The sequence below is a fragment of the Aythya ferina genome (genome assembly GCF_964211825.1).
Source record: "Aythya ferina genome assembly, chromosome: 11".
In the NCBI taxonomy this organism is placed as follows: domain Eukaryota; kingdom Metazoa; phylum Chordata; class Aves; order Anseriformes; family Anatidae; genus Aythya; species Aythya ferina.
The window spans coordinates 15129486-15143642 of NC_140307.1; the positions used below are offsets into that span (position 1 = coordinate 15129486).

Below are 14157 nucleotides of genomic sequence, written 5' to 3' on the forward strand. Positions count from 1 at the left end.
TCTACTATTTTGAGAGCAATATGTGCATTAGGACCATTAAAACCAAATACGGTACATGAAATACATGGGAGCGGTAGGTAATAAAACATGTAATGAACAGTGTTGCTTGGGTTATAATAGGTGAGTGTGAGAAGAAATTCTACTCGATTTGTGAATGTCATAATTTGGATTAATATTGTTTCAAGAAATTCTGGTCATGCACTTTATTCGGATCTTAAAAACAGGGACGTGAGGCTACTGGAGAGTGACTAGAAAAGATGTTTTGTGCTGAATGAAGTTTCCACTACAGAGTAGTGGAAAAGTATTTCCCAGAAAGTATTTCTGGGAAAACATTTCTGTAGAGAGACCATTGTACTTAAAAGAAAAAATGTTTGAGTTTTAAGGCTTGTCAACAGGATTTAATAACGGATCTTTTTCTGCTAGCTTCCTGAAAGTCAATTCACAATTGACCATCAGCCTTGTCAGCGATCAGCCAGGCCAGTGTTCCCTTTTGGGTTTGTGAAGTGGCCTAGCTGGCATTAGCAAGAGTCTGATGCGTGTTTCTGGGCAGTCCCTTTGATTTCCTCAAGCTGAATAAATTAAGTGCCACAATAAATGGGAAACGAGTTCTTGGTTATTTTATCTACACTGCTATCAGTCTGCCAGTTTTTCTCCTGACCAGTAAAGCTGTTGATTTAATTCTTAACATGAAGATAGAAAGTTAGAAAAATTGTAGGTTAAATGTGAAAGGCTAAGCATGTACACTCCGTTTTGAGGAGCGTAATGTTGCAGCAGCGTGGAACAGCAGCCTTTGGGTTTGCAATCCATGCAGGACAAGGCAGCTCACCCCAGGTGGGGAGAATGGGGTTGCAGTGTGTGGGCTGCAGAGGCTGTGCAACATGGTTTCTTTGAGAGCGTTGCAGGAGAGAGGTTCAGGAATGCCTTAATGACAACAGTCAAAGGCACAGGAACTTTCTGTAAAGAAATACTAAGCCTCGTGTAGTCCATAGGGTTTGGTACATCTCACATTCTGGTGCATGAGGTAGTTTTGTATTGACAGAGGTCTCGATATTCTGCTGCAACCTTTCGTAGTGTTAGCAGAACACTGGAAAATAAACAAGATTTTGTTATGAAGCCTGAAAATTACTGATGCAGCTATGGTATATCCTCTGTCAGATATTTGGATAGTAAACTGAGTTTATTTTACACTGTCCTACCTTTCTCAATTCTGATGTGACAGATTTGTGTTAATGTATATGGTTGTGCTGTAGAGGTTGTCACAGGGAAGTGAGAAGTTCTGGCAGCTGAGTACAGGGCATTTGGGAACTATCAGTGTTGGGAGTGGTGTGGGAAATGATTTGGAAGCTGGGTATGAGCATGTTGTTTCTGCCTTCAACACTGAAGGAGCAAACAATAGTTTCAACTTGCAATTCAACTGATATGAATGGATAGTTGACACTCCATATTCCTATTGTTTTGACTGTCAACAAATCCAAGAAAACTGTGTTGAATGGGTTCTCATGTGATGAGTATTTTCTTATCTGCGACTACAAGAGTAAGGATGAAACCTCAGGTCTCTCCTCTGGGTTTGTAGCTAAGTGTGAGCACTGGCCAGGTGGTGTGGCCGCTCTAATGCCTATAAGCAATGTCAGCAAAACATTCTTTGTAGCAGGAGAGCTTATTTTTGCTGAAAGGGTGAAAAATAAACATTGCAATTAACAGAATATCAGAGTTACTTTACTTGTGTACTGTACTAGCATTGATACTGGCAAGGGGGTTAGAAGCTGCTTGGTTTATTTTTTTCAGCAAGTATTTGTATTTGAAAAGAGTTTAGGACAAGTACTAGTTTCCTTTACTGCATCATTCAGCATTTTGTTGTGGTCACTTGAATTAAGGAGCTGAAACTTCCAAGTTTACAGAAATAGCAAATCTAGAAAACAGGGAAGCAGCCCTGCATAGCAAGTCAGGAAGGCACATATAATTGTAGCAAGGTGATCACTGAAGGCAGATACTTGCAGATGTGATTGTAAGAGCAGATGGCAAAAGGCACTTAGCTGGAGAAAATCTGTTATTGTAACTGAAGTCTTTCAGGAACAGATGTAAATCCTAGCTTTAGGTGGAGTAAAGCTCTGGAATAACCAATAGGAGCTGGCTGGCAAGATGGTCTTCTACACATGTATATGCTAATGTAAATGTCCTAATGCAAATTTAAGCGTTGAAAAACATTGTGTAGATTTGGGAAAATCCCTAAAATTTTAATTCCATAAGCAAAGTATTTTGGCAGCACATGACAGAAATAATCCTGTTCCCAGATGTTTCATACTATTGCAGTTGAAACTGCTTGTATGGCCTTCTTCAAGACAGCTCTAAAATAGCACAAAAGCTTATTGGAATATGAAGCAACTCATACACAGTGCGGCAGAGCACTATGTGTGAACTCCTAACATTGCAGTCTTCTGGGGAAATACCACAGGGAACTAACTGAGTCTTCACCATGCTTTAAAGCATGTCAATTAGAGAGCAGGGAGGAAGAAAACTCCTGAAACTGAGGGAGAAGTAGTCCTCTGCTGATATATATGGATGCCATAGCATACCATATGCTGGCATTTCTGGGCTGCGTACTGACAACTGACTTGCGTGCTGCAGATGACATGGAGGACTCTGAGTATTCAGACTTCTTGGGCATTAAGGTTTCTGTGTTCTTTGGTACATTTGGTTGTATGCATACGTCAGCAAGCTGAAAAGCAGTTATTTTTCACTCCGAAAATGAAGTCTTAATAGAAATGTTTAGGTGCTGAACAAAATACACAGAAAAGCGTGGGAAATGTGTTGCTATATCCCTGAGATGGTTGGGTATTATCAGTTTAGTGTTTTAAAAAACATGTGGAGCCTTCAGGTAGGAGAACGCTGGCTCATTTTTTAATTAGAGAATTTCAAATGAGTAAAAATTCCCAGCCCAAAGCTGAAGAAGCTTGTGCTGCTTCAGCCTAGAAGGTGCAGGAAACACCTTTCAGACTCCCCGCGCTGCCTTGCACGAAGCTGTGGTAAAAGCCGTGAGTATCCCCTCACCGTGCCTCAACACAAGGGCTGCGGGACCACCCGAGCGGCACAAAGGCAGCTGAACGAACGGGGATGTTCCTGTGTAGAGGCGGGCCCCGCTCTGCCTGGCTCGCCCGCCTTGCCGAGGTCCCCACAGCAGCACGGGCAGCGCGGGGCGGGGGGGGCGGGCAGCTCGCTGCCCTCACGGGGCCGGCGCTGCCCCTCGCAGCCAGGCGCCAGCCGTCGAGCCGCCGCTCGCTGCCGGACGTCTTCCCGGTCTCCTGCGGGACCCTCCCGCCCTCAGGCCGGCGGCGGGGACGGGCAGCGAGCACGGTGGCCGCGGGCAGGCCCTTCAGGCCCGGCATCCCCCGGCCTCGCCGCCTCAGCGCCCACCTGGCCGCCATCTCGCGGGCCCGGCGGCCTCGGCGCGGCGGCTCCGCGGAGCTCCAGGGCCGAGCGGTGACTCTGGGCGGGGAAGGCGCCGCAGCCCCGGGAGGTTGGGGCCGGGCCCGGCTGCCCCTGAGGAGGGGGGCCGGGCTCCCGCCGCCGGGCCGCCCCTTGAGCCGGTGGCACCCCGCTGCGGTGCCGAGGTGCCCCCTCACGGGCTGAGGGAGCACGAAAAGCTGCCCTTCGCCACAGCCCCAGCCCGCCGACTCCCTGACAGGACTGGCTGCTTGTGCTTAACAACTTTCTGCTGGTATTTTGACCCTTAAATTGGTGGCTTGATTACTTAGGTGATAATAGTCATTGCCTTTTGAAGTACCTACGCTTTCTTATGACGATCTTAATTTAACTGCAGAGGGCGAGTGGCAATCTTACTTCATGTTTTGCCTTGTGCACGCATGTCTTCAGCTAACTGGCACAGCGAGTCACAGCTGTGACCTGCACCCTGGTGTGGAGCCTGCAGGCCCCTGGACACTGCTGCTCAAGACATAAAGACAAATTAACTGTGTTTAATCAAGATGATCAATCACCGAGCAATTCGCTTGCTATGCCAGGGCACAAAAGAGGCTATACATTATCTAAGGGGATTATGACTGTGTTATTTGTGCAGCATGAGGTGCCTTCTCATGTGGAAGTAACTTTAGAAAGAGGATAGGTAGATGTGCTGCCATGGAATGGGTGAGTGGTAGCAGTTAAGCAACTGCTGAATCACAGAGGATGGATGGACAAAAACCCAACACTATTTTAGAGCCAGCAATATGTACTCAACAATCGTGGTACTGGCACAGAAAAGGGCATAGTTAAAATCAGGTAAAAAAAAAAAAAAAAGTTAGTGAGTCAATGTCATAGTTATGTATGCACAGAAGATATATTTCAAAGGGAATTTGACTCAAAGGGAGGATGATGATCTGTGATCAGGGGGTGACAGGCACTGTATGTACCTTTCAGATGCTCTCTCCTTTGCTGTTGCCTTCCACCTGGAGTGTTGAAGATTCTGGACAAGGAACTCAATGTCAGTTTTTGTTTTCTTAAACTCTAGATATGTGTTGTGGGGCAGTGAGTATCCTATTTTTTTCCATCTCATCTATAATTTTTAATCTTTTTTCTCACCTTAAAAGCTAGAGAGTGTGTAATTGCAGTAGTATATATCAGCAACAATCACAGAATCACAGAATCACAGAATTTCTAGGTTGGAAGAGACCTCAAGGTCATCGAGTCCAACCTCCAACCTAACGCTAACAGCCCTCCACTAAACCATATCCCTAAGCTCTACATCTAAGCGTCTTTTGAAGACTTCCAGGGATGGTGACTCCACCACTTCCCTGGGCAGCCTGTTCCAATGCCTCACAACCCTTTCTGTAAAGAAGTTCTTCCTAACATCTAACCTAAAACTCCCCTGGCTCAACTTAAGCCCATTCCCCCTCGTCCTGTCACCAGGCACGTGGGAGAACAGGCCAACCCCCACCTCTCTACAGCCTCCTTTAAGGTATCTGTAAAGAGCAATAAGGTCACCCCTGAGCCTCCTCTTCTCCAGGCTGAACAAGCCCAGCTCCCTCAGCCGCTCCTCGTAGGACTTGTTCTCCAGGCCCCTCACCAGCTTCGTCGCCCTTCTCTGCACCCGCTCAAGCACCTCGATGTCCTTCTTGTAGTGAGGGGCCCAAAACTGAACACAGTACTCGAGGTGCGGCCTCACCAGAGCCGAGTACAGGGGGACGATCACCTCCCTAGCCCTGCTGGTCACGCTGTTCCTAATACAAGCCAGGATGCCGTTGGCCTTCTTGGCCACCTGAGCACACTGCTGGCTCATATTCAGCCGACTGTCCACCATCACTCCCAGGTCCTTCTCTGCCTGGCAGCTTTCCAACCATTCCTCTCCCAGCCTGTAGCTCTGCTTGGGGTTATTGCGCCCCAGGTGCAGGACCCGGCACTTGGCCTTGTTAAACTTCATGCAGTTGACCTCAGCCCATCGGTCCAGCCTATCCAGATCCTCCTGCAGAGCTATCCTACCCTCAAGCAGATCGACACACGCACCTAACTTGGTGTCATCTGCAAACTTACTGAGGGTGCACTCGATGCCCTCGTCCAGATCATCGATGAAGATATTAAAGAGGACCGGCCCCAGCACCGAGCCCTGGGGGACGCCACTAGTGACTGGCCTCCAACTGGACTTGGCTCCATTCACCACGACTCTTCAACTTGAAGACTATCTTTTTTCCTTAAAAAAACAGCAAAACTTAAAGTAGAAAAAATGTTCATCTCCAAATGTTCATGGCAGGGTTCTCCCAGGGCCATAATTTGCACAGCTTATTGACATACTGCTCAAAATTAAGTGTCTTTTCATATTTGGCTCTTAAGTGATTCTGTAAGGTCCTGTTTAACAGCCTCATGACAGTATGGCAGTTGTCCTATTAAATGACCAAATATAACAAAAGCAAATAAAGAGATGAACACATGGATGATGGTACTTACATTATCACCTAACTGTCTAAATCAGTGGCAGGCTTCAAATATCTTCTCTTCAGCTATTTGGATTTATATGAATTATATTTTACTGTAAATACATTATTTTCCCTGCTGCATGGTAAATCCTACCTGAAGTCAACTGTGCAGGTGCAACAAGAGATTTCCTCTGTGACAAGAGTCTTGCTAAAGATGGAAATTTTCACTGTGGACCAACACATCCCACTTCTGTGAGCAGATTTGTCCTGGAATACAAAGGACTTGTATATGGTAAGTACAGTTATTATATACACATGATATAAAAGACTTGGAATTAAGGAGATGCAAACACGTATAAAATACTGTTTTATATAGTGTATGCTTTCTGGTTTTGTGTTTCAGCCAAGTATGTGGTTCTTAGCACTGCAAATGGTGGTACTGCTGATTCTTACATGCTTTGTTATTATGAGTATGGAGAATATCTGATATCTAAAACTGAGGAGAACTTGATTAGAATTTTGAATATTTACCAATAATGAAATAAAAATACAAGTTAGAGGGAGAACCCTTATAAACTGATGTTTGGTCATACAAGAGTTGCTGTAAGGGAGGATTGGACAATAGGAGCTTAGAGTGAGGCTGGATCTATTCCAAACGCTTTTTTAAGGTCTTATGAAAAATTAAAGTATATACGATGTTGAGCACTTAGAAATTTAATTATGAAAAAAAGAGTGGCTAGCTGCAATCTCTTGAACTCACAATAACATGCCTTTCTGCATGTCTATGTAGTATGCAATTACATGTCTTTTTAGACAGAAGTTAGAAAATAATAGATTTCTTTTTTATGAAACATTGTTAGATAAGAAACCTGGTTTGAGTTTAATAACATCCTGTAAGGCAGTTTTTCCATGCTGTAATGTTACAAGAGAAGAAGAAGAAACATGTTTTTGTTCTTTGTATGACCCCAGAGTAAGAATGCACCTTAGGTATTTCCAAGCTAACATAGGAAAGCTATGTAAATAATGCTTTTATTCCACAGTTGAGCCCCCCTTTAATTAGGGAAAGATGCTAGTTTGTCATTAGATGGAATAGGAAGCTAACTCCAGCTGTAAGCCTCGCTTTTTGACCTATAATTCTTGGTTCTGTGGGGCTATCTGGAATATCTCCACATTTCACAATCATTAACAAATTTAACTTGCCAGCTGCCTTGTGAGGTAGGTGAGTACTGTGTTAGCATGCTTCTACAGATGGGGAAACTGAGAGACATTATTCTGCTTTGTTGCCTGAAAAAGCACTTTGCACAACATACAGAAGACATGCTTGCCTGCAGGAGATTACAGCCTAAGTACAAACATAACATAACAAATGGATACCAGGGAACAAAGGAGGTTGAGGTGAATGAAAAGAAGAGAGAGGCAGCAAGACCATGTGTTCATTTGGGGAGTGATATGCAGAACTTAGTGCTGTGGCCATAGATATTATTCTTAATAATATTTCAGTTTTCTCAGTGATGTCACGTTTGTGGAATCCAAAACCAAGGACAGATTTGAGAAGTATCGTGGACACAGATAAAAATTATGCTAAGCAACATAGAGGTCAAATTTGTAGGCAGAAAGCAAATTAAGTTGTTCATCTATCACAGAAAACGTAATAGAAGGGTTGGCAAGCGATGGCTTGAGTGAGACTTAGCTGACTGAAATGGCACTTGGGTTTACCTCCTATTAGCATAATAGACAGTGCCAGCTGCTCTGGGCAGGCCAGCAAGTTTGCCCCCCAAAAGCTCATGCCAGCAGTTCAGGGGGGAGTAGAAGCAACCAGATGCAATCTCTTTTCCTTAGTTTCCCTCTACTTAGAGCAGCTTTTTTGCATTTTCTGAGTAATCAGCCTTGGGTGATAGACACGTCCTAGACAATCCAGAGGAAGAAGGAATGTTCTTTCTGTGAGATGATGCTAAATCTGTGGGTGTTTCTGTAATAACTTTGGAAATCCAATTCTATTTCCAAGTGCTGCAATCTCCATTTGACTTACTGTGAGCCTCCTACTATTTGATTGCCTTAAATAGTTAAGGACTCATCTGTAAACATATACAGTCATGATCGCTGAAAAGCTGCAGAACCCTAACAAGGAGGTTCTGTAGAATTACAAAACTGAAATAAATTTAGAAAGCAAGAACACTGAAGCCCAATGAACATTTGAGGCAGTGTCACTTGTGATTTTGGGGATAAGTGTACCAGTATTACTTTTTTTACATAGAAGGCTGTGTCATTTTGGATGATAATACAGAATATTTGCTTTGCTGCTAATGCTTTTCAAAGATGCATTAGGTCTTGCATTAGCAGCTGTCTGCTGTTTTGGTGCAAGCAGATAAAACTGCAGCCTGTATTCAGCAGCTAAACAGTGTTTCTTCTTTTGGGCTATAGGATTGGGACCCTTTGCACAGTGGTTTTGGTTCTTACCTAATTAAATGAACAGTGTTTTCTATTAGAAGTTAGCCTTCAACACTTGGGGGAGGACGGTGGCATTAATGTGTGTTATTCAGTGCTCTAGAAATAGCTATTACTAGGTTTCATTTTCAACTCTAATATATTTTTGGATATAAAGAAAAGATTCCTAGGCCTTTATCCATAGGATCATTCATGTAAAAAGTTACATGCAGAGAAGGGGAAAATAGAGCTTGGCTACTCAGGGCTAAAAACGATTGCCTATGTTTTGATTAATATTTGTCATAAGCGCCACTTAATGTCAAATGCTTATTCAGCTTATGATTTCAAGTCATACAATGCACTGCATTATTGTAGGTAGGAGACTTTTGGGCATCTGGTTCTTAAATGCAACACTGTGCATTCCGAGGCATCCCTGAACATTGTTGTTAGAATTGTCATTTTAAAAATGTTTTTGTCCTGCTTTTAGAGCACACTTAATCTTTTCCCCATTAATCTGCTTTCCCTAATTCTTCTGAAGGATCCCCCACCTGCTGTGCAGGCTACACAACACAGCGAATCTAATCATGTCTGGAATTATCATTTTTATCAGTTTAATCCATATTTTTCTGTTATTTGTTTTCAAATATCTTAGACATTTTATGTACTGTGGTGAGTAATGGAGCAATTGTGGTGGTTAGTGTCTTTTCAAAAAAGCAGTGACAATACAGCTAAGATAATAAATTGATTTTCTGGAATGCAGCATTAGTGTTCCATGTACCAAGCTTGATCCCTAGATTTATTGAATATATTTTAGTCTTCAAATTGTGGATCAGTTGAGAAATCACGTCTCTGTGTTTAGCTGTTAGAACAACTATTCTGAATAGTCCTGATTAACACTTGCACACCGATTGTACACTCAGCCTTCTGCTACCTTTCTAAATTTGTTCTCATACTTTCATGTGAAGTCGTAAATTGTTAACTTTTTTATGGGAAGCTTTTATAAAATGGCTTATAGCTTACAGCTAAGACAGTAAGTATTCTCTTTATGCTACAATTTGCTTTCACAAAGCATAGCTTCAAAAATCTGGAGAGAACACAATCTTAACTCAAACCAAGAGACACTTCTGTGGAGTGCATTTGAATTTACAGTGGTCTAAAGAGAGAATTTAACTTAGTGTTTCATTCATTATTCCAGTACCTTTGTTACTTAGAGTCCTTAATCAAATGCTAGCACTGGCAAGGTCTTCATCTAATGAAGTAACTGTTAGCAATACCCTGTACTAATTTGGAAGATGATGTTTTTGTTATAAATATGAGGTGCTTAGGAGCAAACTAGATAACTTCACCTAGGTGTCGTCATAAATAACTGTGGAAATGCCATCCTGATTTTGGGGTTTCATCCTTTTCGTGATAGGTATTCCAAGTAGGCTGTTTAGGCAGAGCTGATTTCTCTTCTGGTCCTGTCCTTTGCTTTTGTTTTGCTGTGAAGCTGTGGGATGCTCAGCGTTGGCTGGCTGCTTACATTTATATAAAGGTCTAGCACTGCTACATTGGCAAGGCTGTTTTGTAAAAATGTAATTTAGCAGAATTCTTGCATAAACTAACAGACTGTAAACCATTTGCAGAGGGTTATGGTTTGTACTGTTTTTGTTCAAAGCAGGACATTAGGGCTCCAGCCACATTTCATTATCCATTTGAGTAACTTTCCTCAATTTAGAGCTCTCTGCCTAACCATGAGCACTAAATTAATGCTAGATTTTCACTCTGCCTAGTGGGAACACTAAATAGATAAATAAAAATCATTTCAGGATAATTGTAGGTGCTGTGGGCTGAAAGCCAAACCAGGCCAGTTCAGCCTTTGAGCCCTGTCTGCCTGCTTTTCTTTTTTCCTTGCCCATCATAATAGGGTATTCAATTATAATCTTTTCTCTGTATGTACAGTGGAGGTTTGCATACAGTGGCCCAGAGGCATTATTAATCTCAGTGCATTTGGAGAGTGAATGAAAAGACTAAAGGTTTAGGGGAAAATCTCTCCCCCCGTAGCTGTATTCATCACTTAAGGTCTTTGTCAAAAATGTACTTTTCTTGCTTCTCCCTCCATTCCTTGGAGCATAAGCTAGAAATGACTCCAGAAGTTAGAGGACAATGGAAGCATTAGCACAGGGATTATGGATCTTCATGTGCAAGATGGGGGGTGGGGAAAGGAAGAGACAGGATAGAAATTTAAAATACATGGCTAGACTGGTGTTTACCACTGCATATGAAGCAATAGTGTAATCAATTTGTGTGAAGCTTTTCAGGCCAGTGGAAAGATGTTATAGAAGGGCTCTTTCTATGGCTGGCAAATGGATGATTTAAGTCGCAAGTTTTAATATAATTGTCTAAAGAAAATGCTTGAGAAAAATAACACATGTATTTGATTTAATCAATTATGGCAAATCACAAGCTGCTGGAAGAATTCTTCCATTGGGGAAAAACAAAATCCTCTGGATCGGTTCAGTGAGTGATTCTTGATTCTCAGTTTTCTGTGCGCTTCCCTGTAATATGCACATGGAAACTTTAAAAAATACCTTAGTGTTTTGGGGAAACTGAATGTCATGGCTACTGTTGACAGGGTTTGTTCAAGTTGAGCTGGGGCATATAGGTTCATCAACTTGTCAGGTGTTAAGCATTATGAATCAAACTGGCTTGATTTTTTTCAAGGCAGTTTCCTGCATGTTTTCTACAACATGAGTAGCTTGGATCAGCAATGGAATGTGATGGAGCAATTAGCAAAGTCATCCAAGTCATAATCTCTATTTGTTGTAGGTTAACCATTCATAAATCTTAGCATTCCAAATCATCAGACCACTAAATATTGTTCTTTCCTATGAAGACACTAGATTTTGGTGCTTTATATTTAATGTTGGTGGGCAAGCTGATTTGAAGCACTGGAAGTAGCATTATTGCTGCCCCTGCTTCTATGAAATTGCTTTACCCCATCTGTAGTTACACAAAATTGCTTACTGAGCTTATCCTAATCTTCCCATGCAGGTCCAGCAGATTTCCTTTGGTAACTCAGTTCCTTAAAACAAAAGTAGCTGCTTACTTCTTGTTTCTGATGTCCTGTGTCCTTTCCAAATATTTAGGTGCTAACTATTATTTGGAGAGGTTTTAAGGGCACAGCCAATGCCAGATTTGCCTGGGCATATCTAAGTAGGAATCTTAGAACAATTTCATATGTATCTGAAAGCTGCCATTCTTATGTGATGCTGACCTAATTAAGCAGTATTAAAAATTATTCTAAATGACAAATCAATTAGTCTTCCCTTCCCCTGCTCACCCTGCCCTCTTGATAGAACTTCTACAATGACTATTTAAAAGAAAAAAAACCAACACTGTTTGAATAACCTGTTAGTGTCTAAAATAAAAAATGCAGGAAAACCAACCCCCAATTAAAACTAAACAAACAAAGAAACAAAAAAATCCAAAACCAAAAAACACTAGAGCAGGGGAAATAAAAGCATCAGAACTTGTAGAATTCCTCAGTGGAAGGCTTCACGCCTGCCTACTAGTAAACTGGTATTGTATGGAATCTGATTTAACCTGGATAATGCTTTAACAGTGTCTTCCAGCATAAAAGCTTTAACATTTCACATCAGGACCTTGATTTACTTACCATCTGCTCAGAGGTCTGTCATCAACAGAGATGATTACTAGCTCCCTTCAGATAACTGGCGTTTGGCAGGGTTCTGCTAAACAGTCTATAACCTTGAAGAGAAGGAGTATATGATAACTCATGCATATCAGTTAACCTTTAAGTGGCTTAATAGTCTTTTCCTAAATAAAACTGGTAAATACTGCTGTTTTATCCTGCTTTTTTTGTGTGTGTGTGATCTTTTTCCCCCCACTAATTGAGTAAAAGCTATGGAGACCTTGGGAGCAGGTGATCAGTGAGGAGGAAATGTCCTCTGTTTTGTTTTTGTTCTGCATTAATTTCCTTAACAAACTAGTCCGTACTGTACTTATACTTGTCTGTGTTATTCATGGCTGCTGCAATGACATTTCTTTTGAAAGAGTTTAGAGATGAATGTATTTGTGAATTAAAAAAAAAAAGAGCTAGTCTTGCTATCTCATGCAACTTATTCCAGTAAACTCAGGAAAATGATTAGGATCAGTTTGTCAGAAGTCAAAGTGTAAAACTGACTGACCTCAATTTTAGCTTTAATATTGTCTGACATTTGAAGAGGCTAATAATGCATTTATTTGACTGTCAAGTTAATGACTGAATTGGTTGTTAAGTTGAAAGAGAAGAAGAATATTTCTAAAGAGGCAGCTGCATGTTTAAGTATTCTTAGAATTGGTCAGATGTCGGTAAGGCAGGCTTACTAGTATTTGGTTCAGACCTAAGCACATTAGCAGTAGTTAGACCAGGGTCTCTTTTAGACCAAGTGGCCAGACACTCCTGTAGAATTCATGACTTATTTTAAATTTAACTGATAGTTATAGAAGTCAGTATGGAACTAGATTTTTCAAAAATGTGGCAGTGCTTGAAGCACTGTGGGTTCTGCCAGCAGTGTCATTTACTGGTGTGCACAGCAGAGCGGCCAGCTACCAGATATCTCCTTCAGTATATGGGTTCATCGAGAGGACGTATGGGAGGCTTCTTTTTGTGTTTCCTTTTTATTTTTACTCTTTGTTCAGATTCACTGTTGTGCATGGATTTTTTGATGGTTTGGGGTGGAAGATTTTCAGGGTGAGCTGGCTAGTATTTCTCTTTAGACAACTGGAAACAGTACTCCTGTTAGTCCAAAATCAAATCAAAAGTTTATGCTGTGACCAGAACACTGTATTCTACCTACTTAAAATTCTTTTCTGAATTTGTTATATAGTATGGGGACAATCTGTAGCAGTAATGAGAACTATAAGCCTGGGCAAACAATTTAACTAAAGTAAGTTTGATATCTTCTCTTCTGCCAGAGATCTAAATAGGTTTGGACCTACAGCACACAAACCCTTTGGCTACTGGAGGAACAGTTCCTGCAACATAATCATTTAGAGGAATCCCTTTCAGCGAGATTTCGTCCTAACGTTTTGAGCATCCTCTCATTGAAAACTGTTAAAATAGGTTAACTTAGGTCCTTTCAGTCAAAAAAACAAAAACAAAATAACCACTCTCAACAATAGGGAGAATGGGTGGTGGGATGGTAGCAAGCACACTTAATTCACAACAAGGCTCTATGGATGAGAGCTTGCAATCAAATGCATTTTAATTGGGGCAGGTGAGTGTAGAATTTGGTGTGGAAAGAAAAGAGTAGAGAGTCAAATACTTAAAATCCTTGCAAACTTGGCTCACAATTTTTTCCAGCAATGTTTTAGTTTGGAATGTCTGTGGTTAAATGCTTCTTTATTCTACTGCTCAGAAGGAAGTCAGAATTAAAGGTGACTTCCTAAGGAAAAGGCCATATGCATGCCACTTTCAGGTTTTTACACTATGATGGGAAGCAAACTTCCATGTTCACTCTGGTGTCCTTTTTTTCTAGGTAATTCCCGTGAGTTAGCACAGGTTTTTCCTCAATACATAAATTTAATGTCCCACCATGCTAGGTGATAACTTCTCACTGAAGTAAGTCAATGCACTGAAGGTCTGATAACTACTTAATTCCTTTTGCATCCATTTGACTAGCCTCATATTAGTTAATAAATGGATCTGTCAAGTGTGTTCAGTGTTTCAAGCAATTGAGAACATCCCAGTGCTGTCAACGTGATAATGAATTAGTAGATGCTGAACCGTTTTTGTGACTGAAAAAAAATGGGCAGTGGGGCTTGCTTGGGTTACTGTTGGACAAGTAAC

General features: G+C 41.5%; 1 protein-coding gene across 2 annotated transcripts in view; it reads left to right on the forward strand.

Annotated features, from left to right (window-relative positions):
- The first annotated feature begins 3602 nt into the window (after positions 1-3602).
- RORA (RAR related orphan receptor A) overlaps positions 3603-14157 on the forward strand; it is a 406228-nt gene continuing 395673 nt past the window's right edge. For both annotated transcript variants that reach the window (XM_084532396.1, XM_084532397.1), the window contains exons 1-3: positions 3603-3715; positions 4411-4518; positions 6061-6192. The gene's annotated coding sequence lies outside the window, so the exon portion shown is untranslated. The remainder of the gene's footprint in view (positions 3716-4410; positions 4519-6060; positions 6193-14157) is intronic.